Below are 13,122 nucleotides of genomic sequence, written 5' to 3' on the forward strand. Positions count from 1 at the left end.
ATGGACATTTGGGTTGATTCCAAGTCTTTGCTATTGTGAATAGTGCCACAATAAACATACGTGTGCATGTGTCTTTATAGCAGTATGATTTATAATCCTTTGGGTATATACCCAGTAATGGGATGGCTGGGTCATATGGTATTTCTAGTTCTAGATCCTTGAGGAATTGCCATACGGTTTTCCACAATGGTTGAACTAGTTTACAATCCCACCAACAGTGTAAAAGTGTTCCTATTTCTCCACATCCTCTCCCGCACCTGTTGTTTCCTGTCTTTTTAATGATCGCCATTCTAACTGGTGTGAGATGGTATCTCATTGTGGTTTTGATTTGCATTTCTCTGATGGCGAGTGATGATGAGCATTTTTTCATGTGTCTGTTGTCTGTATGAATGTCTTCTTTTGAGAAATGTCTGTTTATATCCTTTGCCCACTTTTTGATGGGGTTGTTCGTTTGTATATTTGTTTGAGTTCTTTGTAGATTCTAGATATTAGCCCTTTGTCAGATGAGTAGATTGCAAAAATTTTCTCCCATTCTGTAGGTTGCCTGTTCACTCTGATGGTAGTTTCTTTTGCTGTGCAGAAGCTCCTTAGTTTAATTAGATCCCATTTGTCAATTTTTGCTTTTGCTGCCGTTGCTTTTGGTGTTTTAGACATGAAGTCCTTGCCCATGCCTATGTCCTGAATGGTACTACCTAGGTTTTCTTCTAGGGTTTTTATGGTATTAGGTCTAACATTTAAGTCTCTAATCCATCTTGAATTAATCTTCGTATAAGGAGTAAGGAAAGGATCCAGTTTCAGCTTTCTACTTATGGCTAGCCAATTTTCCCAGCACCATTTATTAAATAGGGAATCCTTTCCCCATTTCTTGTTTCTCTCAGGTTTGTCAAAGATCAGATGGCTGTAGATGTGTGGTATTATTTCTGAGGACTCTGTTCTGTTCCATTGGTCTATAGCTCTCTTTTGGTACCAGTACCATGCTGTTTTGGTTACTGTAGCCTTGTAGTATAGTTTGAAGTCAGGTAGCATGACGCCTCCAGCTTTGTCCTTTTGACTTAGGATTGTCTTGGCAATGTGGGCTCTTTTTTGGTTCCATATGAACTTCAAAGCAGTTTTTTCCAATTCTGTGAAGAAACTCATTGGTAGCTTGATGGGGATGGCATTGAATCTATAAATAACCTTGGACAGTATGGCCATTTTCACGATATTGATTCTTCCTATCCATGAGCATGGTATGTTCTTCCATTTGTTTGTGTCCTCTTTGATTTCACTGAGCAGTGGTTTGTAGTTCTCCTTGAAGAGGTCCTTTACATCCCTTGTAAGTTGGATTCCTAGGTATTTTATTCTCTTTGAAGCAACTGTGAATGTAAGTTCATTCCTGATTTGGCTCTCTGTTTGTCTGTTACTGGTGTATAAGAATGCTTCTGATTTTTGCACATTAATTTTGTATCCTGAGACTTTGCTGAAGTTGCTTATCAGCTTAAGGAGATTTTGGGCTGAGACAATGGGGTTGTCTAAATATACAATCATGTCATCTGCAAACAGGGACAATTTGACTTCTTCTTTTCCTAACTGGGTGCGCTTTATTTCTTTCTCTTGCTGATTGCCCTAGCCAGAACTTCCAACACTATGTTGAATAGGAGCGGTGAGAGAGGGCATCCCTGTCTTGTGCCAGTTTTCACAGGGAATTTTTCCAGTTTTTGCCCATTCAGTATGATATTAGCTATGGGTTTGTCATAAATAGTTCTTATTATTTTGAGGTACGTTCCCTCAATACCGAATTTATTGAGCATTTTCAGCATGAAGGGCTGTTGAATTTTGTCAAAAGCCTTTTCTGCATCTATTGAGATAATCATGTGATTCTTGTCTTTGGTTCTGTTTATATGCTGGATTACGTTTATTGATTTGCGAATGTTGAACCAGCCTTGCATCCCAGGGATGAAGCCCACTTGATCATCGTGGATAAGCTTTTTGATGTGCTGCTGAATCTGGTTTGCCAGTATTTTATTGAGGATTTTTGCATCGATGTTCATCAGGGATATTGGTCTAAAATTCTCTTTTTTTGTTGTGTCTTTGCCAGGCTTTGGTATCAGGATGATGTTGTCCTCATAAAATGAGTTAGGGGGGATTCCCTCTTTTTCTATTGATTGGAATAGTTTCAGAAGGAATGGTACCAGCTCCTCCTTGTACCTCTGGTAGAATTCAGCTGTGAATCCATCTGGTCCTGGACTTTTTTTGGTTGGTAGGCTATTAATTATTGCCTCAATTTCAGAGCCTGCTATTGGTCTATTCAGGGATTCAACTTCTTCCTGGTTTAGTCTTGGAAGAGTGTGAGTGTCCAGGAAATTATCCATTTCTTCTAGATTTTCTAGTTGATTTGTGTAGAGGTGTTTATAGTATTCTCTGATGGTAGTTTGTATTTCTGTGGGGTTGGTGGTGATATCCCCTTTATCATTTTTTATTGCGTCTATTGGATTCCTCTCTGTTTTTTTCTTTATTAGTCTTGCTAGCGGTCTGTCAATTTTGTTGATCTTTTCAAAAAACCAACTCCTGGATTTATTGATTTTTTGGAGGGTTTTTTGTGTCTCCATCTTCTTCAGTTCTGCTCTGATCTTAGTTATTTCTTGCCTTCTGCTAGCTTTTGAATGTGTTTGCTCTTGCCTCTCTCGTTCTTTTAATTGTGATGTTAGAGTGTCAATTTTAGATCTTTCCTGCTTTCTCTTGTGGGCATTTAGTGCTATAAATTTCCCTCTACACACTGCTTTAAATGTGTCCCAGAGATTCTGGTATGTTGTATCTTTGTTCTCATTGGTTTCAAAGAACATCTTTATTTCTGCCTTCATTTCATTATGTACCCAGTAGTCATTCAGGAGCAGGTTGTTCAGTTTCCATGTAGTTGAGCGGTTTTGATTGAGTTTCTTAGTCCTGAGTTCTAGTTTCATTGCACTGTGGTCTGAGAGACAGTTTGTTATAATTTCTGTTCTTTTACATTTGCTGAGGAGTGCTTTACTTCCAATTATGTGGTCAATTTTGGAATAAGTGTGATGTGGTGCTGAGAAGAATGTATATTCTGTTGATTTGGGGTGGAGAGTTCTATAGATGTCTATTAGGTCCGCTTGGTGCAGAGATGAGTTCAATTCCTGGATATCCTTGTTAACTTTCTGTCTCGTTGATCTGTCTAATGTTGACAGTGGAGTGTTGAAGTCTCCCATGATTATCGTATGGGAGTCTAAGTCTCTTTGTAAGTCTCTAAGGACTTGCTTTATGAATCTGGGTGCTCCTGTATTGGGTGCATATATATTTAGGATAGTTAGCTCTTCCTGTTGAATTAATCCCTTTACCATTATGTAATGGCCTTCTTAGTCTCTTTTGATCTTTGATGGTTTAAGGTCTGTTTTATCAGAGACTAGTATTGCAACCACTGCTTTTTTCTGTTCTCCATTTGCTTGGTAGATCTTCCTCCATCCCTTTATTTTGAGCCTATGTATGTCTCTGCATGTGAGATGGGTCTCCTGAATACAGCAGACTGATGGGTCTTGACTCTTTATCCAGTTTGCCAGTCTGTGTCTTTTAATTGGAGCATTTAGTCCATTTACATTTAAGGTTAATATTGTTATGTGTGAACTTGATCCTGCCATTATGATATTAACTGGTTATTTTGCTCGTTAGTTGATGCAGTTTCTTCCTAGCCTCGATGGTCTTTACATTTTGGCATGTTTTTGCAATGGCTGGTACCGGTTGTTACTTTCCATGTTTAGGGCTTCCTTCAGGGTCTCTTGCAAGGCAGGCCTGGTAGTGACAAAATCTCTAAGCATTTGCTTATCTGTAAAGGATTTTATTTCTCCTTCACTTATGAAACTTAGTTTGGCTGGATATGAGATTCTGGGTTGAAAATTCTTTTCTTTAAGAATGTTGAATATTGGCCCCCACTCTCTTCTGGCTTGGAGAGTTTCTGCCAAGAGATCTGCTGTTAGTCTGATGGGCTTCCCTTTGTGGGTAACCCGACCTTTCTCTCTGGCTGCCCTTAAGATTCTTTCCTTCATTTCAACTTTGGTGAATCTGGCAATTATGTGTCTGGGAGTTTCTCTTCTCAAGGAGTATCTTTGTGGCGTTCTCTGTATTTCCTGAATTTGAAAGTTGGCCTACCCTACTAGGTTGGGGAAGTTCTCCTGGATGATATCCTGAGGAGTGTTTTCCAACTTGGTTCCATTTTCCCCTTCACTTTCAGGCACCCCAATCAGACGTAGATTTGGTCTTTTTACATAATCCCATACTTCTTGCAGGCTTTGTTCATTTCTTTTTCTTCTTTTTTCTTTTGGTTTCTCTTCTCGCTTCATTTCATTCATTTATTCCTCAATCGCTGATACTCTTTCTTCCAGTTGATCGAGTCGGTTACTGAAGCTTGTGCATTTGTCACGTATTTCTCGTGTCATGGTTTTCATCTCTGTCATTTCGTTTATGACCTTCTCTGCATTAATTAGTCTAGCTGTCAATTCTTCCACTCTTTTTTCAAGATTTTTAGTTTCTTTGCGCTGGGTACGTAATTCCTCCTTTAGCTCTGAGAAGTTTGATGGACTGAAGCCTTCTTCTCTCATCTCATCAAAGTCATTCTCTGACCAGCTTTGATCCATTGCTGGCGATGGGCTGCGCTCCTTTGCAGAGGGAGATGTGCTCTAATTTTTTAATTTCCAGCTTTTCTGCCCTGTTTTTTCCCCATCTTTATGGTTTTATCTGCCTCTGGTCTTTGATGATGGTGACGTACTGATGGGGTTTTGGTATAGGTGTCCTTCCTGTTTGATAGTTTTCCTTCTGACAGTGAGGATCCTCAGCTGTAGGTCTGTTGGAGATTGCTTGAGGTCCACTCCAGACCCTGTTTGCCTGGGTATCAGCAGCAGAGGTTGCAGAAGATAGAATATTGCTGAACAGCGAGTGTACCTGTCTGATTCTTACTTTGGAAGCTTCCTCTCAGGGGTGTACTCCACCCTGTGAGGTGTGGGGTGTCAGACTGCCCCTAGTGGGGGATGTCTCCCAGTTCGGCTACTCAGGGGTCAGGGACCCACTTGAGCAGGCAGTCTGTCCCTTCTCAGATCTCAACCTCCGTGTTGGGAGATCCACTGCTCTCTTCAAAGCTGTCAGACAGAGTCGTTTGCATCTGCAGAGGTTCCTGCTGCTTTTGTTGTTGTTGTTGTTAACTGTGCCCTGTCCCCAGAGGTGGAGTCTACAGAGACAGGCAGGTTTCCTTGAGCTGCTGTGAGCTCCACCCAGTTCGAGCTTCCCAGCGGCTTTGTTTACCTACTTAAGCCTCAGCAATGGCGGGCGCCCCTCCCCTAGCCTCGCTGCTGCCTTGGAGTTAGATCACAGACTGCTGTGTTAGCAATGAGGGAGGCTCCGTGGGTGTGGGACCCTCCCGGCCAGGTGTGGGATATATTCTCCTGGTGTGCCCGTTTGCTTAAAGCACAGTATTTGGGTGGGAATTACCTGATTTTCCAGGTGTTGTGTGTCTCAGTTGCCTTGGAGGAAAAGGGATTCCCTTCCCCCTTGTGCTTCCCAGGTGAGGCAATTCCTCGCCCTGCTTCAGCTCTCGCTGGTCGGGCTGCAGCAGCTGACCAGCACCGATTGTCCAACACTCCCTAGTGAGATGACCCCAGTACCTCAGTTGAAAATGCAGAAATCACCGGTCTTCTGTGTCGCTCGCGCTGGGAGTTGGAGACTGGAGCTGTTCCTATTTGGCCATCTTGCTCCACCCCCCAATATTCATCTTTTTAATGCTAGTGTAAAGGAAAGCAACTGAGTTTTGTATATTAATCTTTAATTCTGAAACCTGCTGAGCTACTTCAATTTAAACATTTTTAGTGAATTCCGTAGGATTTTTTTATATACAAAATCATGCCATCTGAAATACAGCTGTGTTTACTGCTTCCTTCCTAATCTCAGTGACTTTTTCCTTTTTCCTTTTCATCTTTCTTCTTAATCATTTTTTAACTTCACTTTTTTTCTTTCTCTCTCTTTTTTTTTTTTTTTGCTTTTGTTAAACTTCTCCGTTTTTTCAAGGTCAGCCTAGCTAAAGATTTGCCAATTTGATTAACCTTTTCGAGAATAACTTTAGCTCCATAATTTTTCTGTTTTTCTATTCTCTATTTTATTTTTCTTTAATCTTTATTATTAACTCTTTTATGCTTGATTTATGGTTAACCTATTCTTTTTTTCTCCAGTGTCTTCATGATCAATGAGGCTATTGATTTTAATTGTTTCTCTTTTTAAAGCTATTGATTACCTTTTAACCACTGATTTTTTACTGTACTCCATATTTTAGCATGTCATATTTTTCTTTTAAATTTGCATTTTCATTTCCTTGTATTTCAATGACATTCTTTATATATTTCAATTTATTTTAAATTTATTATTATTTATTTTATAGCCTAATACATGATCTGTCCTAGAGAATGTTTCATGTGTACTTGAGAATAATTTTCATTCTCCTGTTGTTTGATGCAACATTCTATAGACATATGTTAGGTCTGGTTGGTAGACAGTGTATTTCAGGTCTTCTATTTCCCTTTTGCTCATCAGCCTTGTTCTATCCATTACTGAAAGTGAAGTATTAAAGTTTATAACTATTATTGTTGTCTACTTCTTTCTTAAATTTTTGTCAGTTTTCCTTCATATATTTTGTTTTTTGTTTTTATTAGCTAAATATGTATCCATAATTACTATGGCTTCTTGATGAATTTGTCCTTTTATTCATATAAAATATCCTTTTTGTGTCTGAAAACTGTCTGATAATGTAGATATTCAAGCTCTCTCTTAGTAACTATTCCCATGATATGTTCTTGTTGTCCTTTTACTTTTAAGCTATTTGTATCTTTTTAATCTAAAGTTACATTTGTAGTGGTAAGGCAGTAAGGAGTAAAATTAACATCTATACATATAATGATAAACTTTGAATTTATACCAAGTTGATTTCAATAGTCTACAAAACTTTACTCCTATATGGTTCCTTTTCTACTTTCCTCCTCTGGTTTTTATTGTAACACCATCACAGATTTATACATTATAAGCCTTTCCCAACGTTGTATAATTATTGCTTCATGTAGTCATTTTTTGAAGTGGGTAGAAGATAAAAGAAATAGAAGTCACAAATAAAAAAAAATTTATCCTGTATTCCATATTTACACAATTATTTACTTTTCCTTGTGTTCCTTATTTCTTCATGTGAATTCAAGGCTTTGTCTAATAGCCTTTTATTTCAGTCTGAAGGACTTTAGTATTTTATGTATGAAAGTTGTGCTGGTGACAAATTCAATTTTTATTAGTCTATAAATTCTTACTTTCTTCTCTGTTTTCTAAGTATAGTTTTGCTGGATATAGAATTATTGACTGACACTGTTTTTCTTCAAGCACATTAAATATACCATCCTACTACTTTTTTGCCTCTATAGTTTCTGATGAAAAATTGACTCATTCTCTTTGAGAATCCCTTTATGTGATAAATTACTTCTATCTTCCCATTTTTAAGTATCTCTACTTGTTTTGGCTTTTGAAATCTTGCTTATGATGTGGCTAGGTATGGATCTCTTCAAGTTAATCTAATGGAGTTCACTCAGCTTCTTTTAAGTGCTGACAAATGTTTATTTTTATTTTTTTTAGTCAAACTTGAGAGTTTTTAGCCATTATTTTATCAAATTGTGTTTCAGCTTTTTCTCTCTATTTTCTTTTTTTTTTTTTTTTTTTTTTTTTTTTTTTTGTATTTTTTAGTAGAGACGGGGTTTCGCCGTGTTAGCTAGGTTGGTCTCGATCTCCTGACCTCGCGATCCACCCGTCTCGGCCTCCCAAAGTGCTGGGATTACAGGCTTGAGCCACCGCGCCCAGCCATTTCTCTCTATTTTCTCCTGGAAGTACCAACTGTGCACATGTTGGTAGCCTTCATGCTGTCCCTCAGGTCCCTAATGCTCTGTTATTTTTTCCACATTCCTTTTTCTTTACTTTCCTCAGACTGGGTGATTCCAATTGACCTAATCCTAACCTAACCAAATCTGCTAGCTCAAATCTGTCCTTGAGCCCTTCTAGTGAATATTTTATTTCTATTATTTTGTTTGTTTTCAACTCTAATGTTTATATTCGGCTCTTCAACATTGCTTCTACATTTCTAAATTCATTCCTTTTTTGGCAATATATTATTCTCTTACTTTTCCTTAATTCTTTAACATGATTTACTTTAGTTACCTGAACATATTTTAAATTTCTGATTTAAAGTTTTGTCCAATATATGTCCCCCACCACACATATCAACCAGAATTGCTATTGATGGTTTGGTGTGTGTGTGGGGGGGGGGGTGAAATTTTCTTATTTCGTTTTAATTTGTTATTGTTGAAATGTTGAAAACTTAATATTTTAAATATTATAAAGTATATCTCTAACTCACATTTCCTCCAACCTAGTACTTAGTATTGTTTTGGTAACTAATGTTAATGCTGTTTGTTTAAAAATACCTAAACAAACAACATTAACGATAATGACTGCTCTCAAGTATTTATTATTTATTTTGTGCCCAATGAACTGTCCTCATGATTAGCTTGGTGACCAGCTAATGATTGGACAGATATTTCTTAAATGGCTTGAACCAATTAATCTCTTATCTCTACAGAGGGACACAATGTGTGTAATGAACTGTGTTGTATAATGAAAAAGAATTCCAATATTTGTTCCAAGCTCATAAATGAAAGAATATTGCTCCTGGCTCATAAATGAAAGGAATGTCTTCGTTATTCATAAGTCCCTTGGATCACACCTGAATATACTGACTATGCTAACAAGACAATTCAGGATGGGGGCTGGTAAACGGAAAGACCACACATATGATTAGAAGGCTGGGAATCTGAGCAAATCTGATTTTCAGTGAGTGAACAGAGGGCTGGATGTTGAGTCTAAACTGATTGACGATAAACATGCCCAATAAAATGTCTGGACATAAAAGCATGGTGGGGCTTCCTGATGGGCGCTGCAAGGGGGATGCACCCTAATTTTATGAGGAGAGGTCATGGAAGCTCTCTATTTGGAATTCTCCCAGATTTCACTCCATATGTCTTTTCATTTGGCAATTCCTGATTTGCATCCTTTATAATAAAACTATGTTCATACATATATACTTTCTCGATTTCTATGTGTTGTTCCAGCAAATCGTCAAAGTGTAGAGAGAGTCAAGGGGGCTCTCTGGACTTGTAGTCAGTTGGCCAGAAGTGTAGTTGTTCTGTGAACCCCATTTGCTGTTGGTGTCTGAAGTGGGGTCAGCGTTGTTGGGGACTCTACTCTTAAAACTGCAGAGTTTGATGTTAACTCTGGGTAGTTGGTGTCAGAATTGAATCACGGTACAGAAACTGAAGTCAGAATAGGCACCCTTTTAATAATCCAGCCAGCAGTTTATAACCATGCCCTAGCCGTTACTACTTTCCGGCACAGATCCTCAAGGTCAGCTAGTGGTGAGAGATTAGGCTTTCTCAGGTATTTAGTGGACATACATAGAGCCCTGCACATGAGTGTGATCTTCTAGATTCTCAGGAAAATATCTGAGCTTTTCAAAAACTTCTCTGGACATCTGATTTTCCATTTAAATTTTTTGGCCAGCTTTGGGCTAGCGTTAACTGTTATTGCTGCTTCAGATACCCGCAATGTAAAACAATTGCTGCTGGTTTTTTTTTTTTTTTTTTTTTTTTTCTGTAAACACCCAGGTGAAAAGCTGCTTGAGTAAGTGAATTCTGAATCATGTCAAATAAAGACAAGGCTTCCAATGAGAAATTTCTAGGGAACTGCCAGAAAGGTCAGATGCATTACAATTTTCTGGGGACGGGGTTTTTGAGAACTCTAAGCCTTTTCTGCCTTGCTTAGTGGCTGAAAAACTGATCATATTCATGGATACTATGTTCCCTAGGCTGTTTTTTAAGGCTACTGTGGAACTAGGGAATAGGGCAAGTTGAAATGCTACAAAGCTCTATGTTCTTATCCACATTTGAAACTTTTACTTGAATAAATGCTCTTCTGAACGTTGCAAGCCTTTGGTTAATTTCTAGAGTTCTGATAAAGATGACTGACAATTTTTCTAAGGTTCTCATTATTTTATGGATAAGTTGAGTTTTCAGAGATACTTAGCCATTTCAAGTTGTTTTCGTTTTCTGAAATTTTCAGTAAATGGGCTACATTCTGTATGAGAAAGTATAATTTTTAGAGGTCCTTTCTTGCTAGCTTTCTGGCTCATCTCTCTTCTCTCCCTATAACTCAATGTATCTAGCTCTCTAGTTTTATTCACTGTTTATTGAACAAGGCAGGCAATGTCTTACCTCAGAGGCTTACCAAATACTATACCTTCTGCCAGTAAAACGCCTCTTCTACATATTCATGTAGGTAACTTAAATGCAGCAGTTATTGGGATCCTACTCTGACCACCCTGATTCAAATTAAAAGGTCTTTTTCCTCCCTTGATTTCCCAGGGAGAAACCTGCTTTTATTAGTGTTTTTTTGTTTTGTTTTGTTTTCAACATACAGTTCATTTGTTTAATTATGCATACTATCTGAGTCTGTCTTCTAGAATAAAAGCTTCATGGGCAGGGATATCTGTCTGTTTTTGCTTTTGTTTTGTTTTATTCATCTTAATCCCCGGGGATACAACAGTGCCTAACACCATGAATGATGCAGTTAATATTCAATTAGTAAAAATAATAAAAATTGGTTGACCCTTTAGTATTTAATTCTATAAATACTTGATCAATTGTAGTATGCTAAAAGAAGACACATTATTAGTTTCAACATTAAGCCATTTTGTTCTCAATGTTTTTTGACGATCCATTTTTAAAAATCACTAAACCTTTTAGTGTGTGTGTGTCTGTGTGTCTGTGTGGGTGGGTGTGAACATCATAGCACAATTTTTGACCGTGTTTTTCTATTACTTATTCAGGAGAAAACTTTTTGCTTAGTTCCATAGTTTAGTCCATTTTCAAAAATCCTTTGTTTTTAATAACTAAAAAAGTGAAAGTGTATAATGCATTTTGATAAGCTTCCATTGACTCAAAACTATAAAGATTAATAGTTTAAAGTAATGTCAAAAGTCTAGCGTTTTTGAAGCTTGCAAGAAAAAAATCTCATTATTAATATTCTCTAACATTTCCTTCTCTCATTCATACAATGAATTCATTACTGTGTTTGAATAATAAATACTTTATAGTGGCCTTTGTTAATAGAGTTGAAGTTCTTTCCTTTGTAAATTCTTAAAATAGTAAAGTGAAAATTATTCTCATTTTGTTGAGAATAGGACTTTTTATTTAAAAATATATTGCCTAAGTAGAATTGAATAACTAAAATTTAGACACAGTTTCAAAATATTATCTCATGTAATATCTTTTATGCTAAAATACAAAACCATTTTAACAACATTACAATTATGATCAATTTAATTGCTACTTTTCTGCCTTGTATTGCTTATATTTTATACACTTTTTTGCTTAAATGTTTAGTATTCTTCCATAACTTCACTAGCTAATATCACGAGAAGAAAAGGCTTAGCAGCTGAACTACTATTCATTTTCTTGCTTTGCCAGATGTAACATAGCCAGGAAAGACAGAAGAAAGGTGTTAGGATATATCTTCATGTAAACATGTTAACACTCTGTTTGTTAAGTATACAAATAGTATTTGTTAGTACGAGAATTCTTCCTTATGGAATGTTTTCAAAGGCATGTCCTTGAGTGTCTAGGATTGATTATAATGAACTAACCTGGAATCTATGGTTTTATGGAGAAAGATTCCCTAATAAAAATGCCATGTAAGTTCTGTAAATACCTAAGTATACAATGGTGAAATTTTATAACTAAGACAGATTCATTTTATATTAGTGATGTGGCTGCCAACATTACCTTTTCAAATAATCTCTTTATTTGAGTCACTGAGAATTAATCCTAGGGCAACAGGAAAGGACCTGGGTTGCTATGCCAGCTAGATTTCTCTTGCTTCTTCTGTGCCTGTGTTTGCTTCTATCCTGGAAATTATTAGCCCAGCTTGGTATTGGGTGAGATCTTCAAATCTTGTGAATCCAATTTGGCAACCTCATCCTTTGTGTAATTTCACACACTCTCAATATTTGTATTGACTCTAATCTGTTTTCCTATTCAAGTGTTTGAAGATCTTAATGATCATTTTGAAGGTAAATTAACAGCTTTCACTATCTTCTTTAATTATTGAAGTATTTTACTCTTCTAGTAAATGTACTTTTATACTTCAACCAAATGAAAAGATGTTTACTAAAAGAAATGCACCTAAGGAGAAATTCCATGGATGTTACATAAAAAGCCTATCTATTTTGTAAGTAAATATTCATACAACACCACCTCCAAATGGCATTCCTTGTTTGTATTATGGACATTTTACTTATTAGATATAATTGCAACCTCCATGATGACTCAGTCATTGATCAAGCAAAAGTGTGGAGGTGCTAGAAACATCTTCAAGCTATGCAAATGGGCCTTCAAAAGACAAAAGATTTACCTACAAAAGCTGAACATATGCAAGTCCTATGACCCTATCATTCCCTTCCTATGAATAAACCAAACAGAATTGTATATACATATGTATGGGGTTTACTAAAATGCATGTAGAAAAATGGACATAGCAGCACTTTTTGTAATAACTGAAATCTGGAAATAAGTCAAATTCCCAATAAGAAGAGGATTATTAAATAAAATGTGTTACATTTTAAAATGGAATATTATAGAAATATGAGCATGAATAAATAGTAATTATTTGCGACAATATGAATGAACCTCTTAAACATAATATTGAGCAAAAGAAGTCAGACGAAAAATAGTATATTGTTTATTATTACATTTATTTAAAGATAGGTAGAAAGAGAAGTAGGACACCAAACGGGTCTTCATGAAGTCAGAGATGTATTCATCTGTGTGCCTCAACAGGTACATTGGAATGGGTTGTAACTTGTTTGAAATGAAGACTTCAGCATTGGTGTAGTTTCTAGAGTAATGGCAAGATTTGGGATGTGACTAGGTAGTGAAGGAAAAGGACAAAAAAAAAGTTAATGAAAATAAAACAGTTAAGGAAGTGAGAGACACCCAAATATATTTTTAA

Source organism: Rhinopithecus roxellana, chromosome 6 (assembly GCF_007565055.1).
Source record: "Rhinopithecus roxellana isolate Shanxi Qingling chromosome 6, ASM756505v1, whole genome shotgun sequence".
Classification (NCBI taxonomy): domain Eukaryota; kingdom Metazoa; phylum Chordata; class Mammalia; order Primates; family Cercopithecidae; genus Rhinopithecus; species Rhinopithecus roxellana.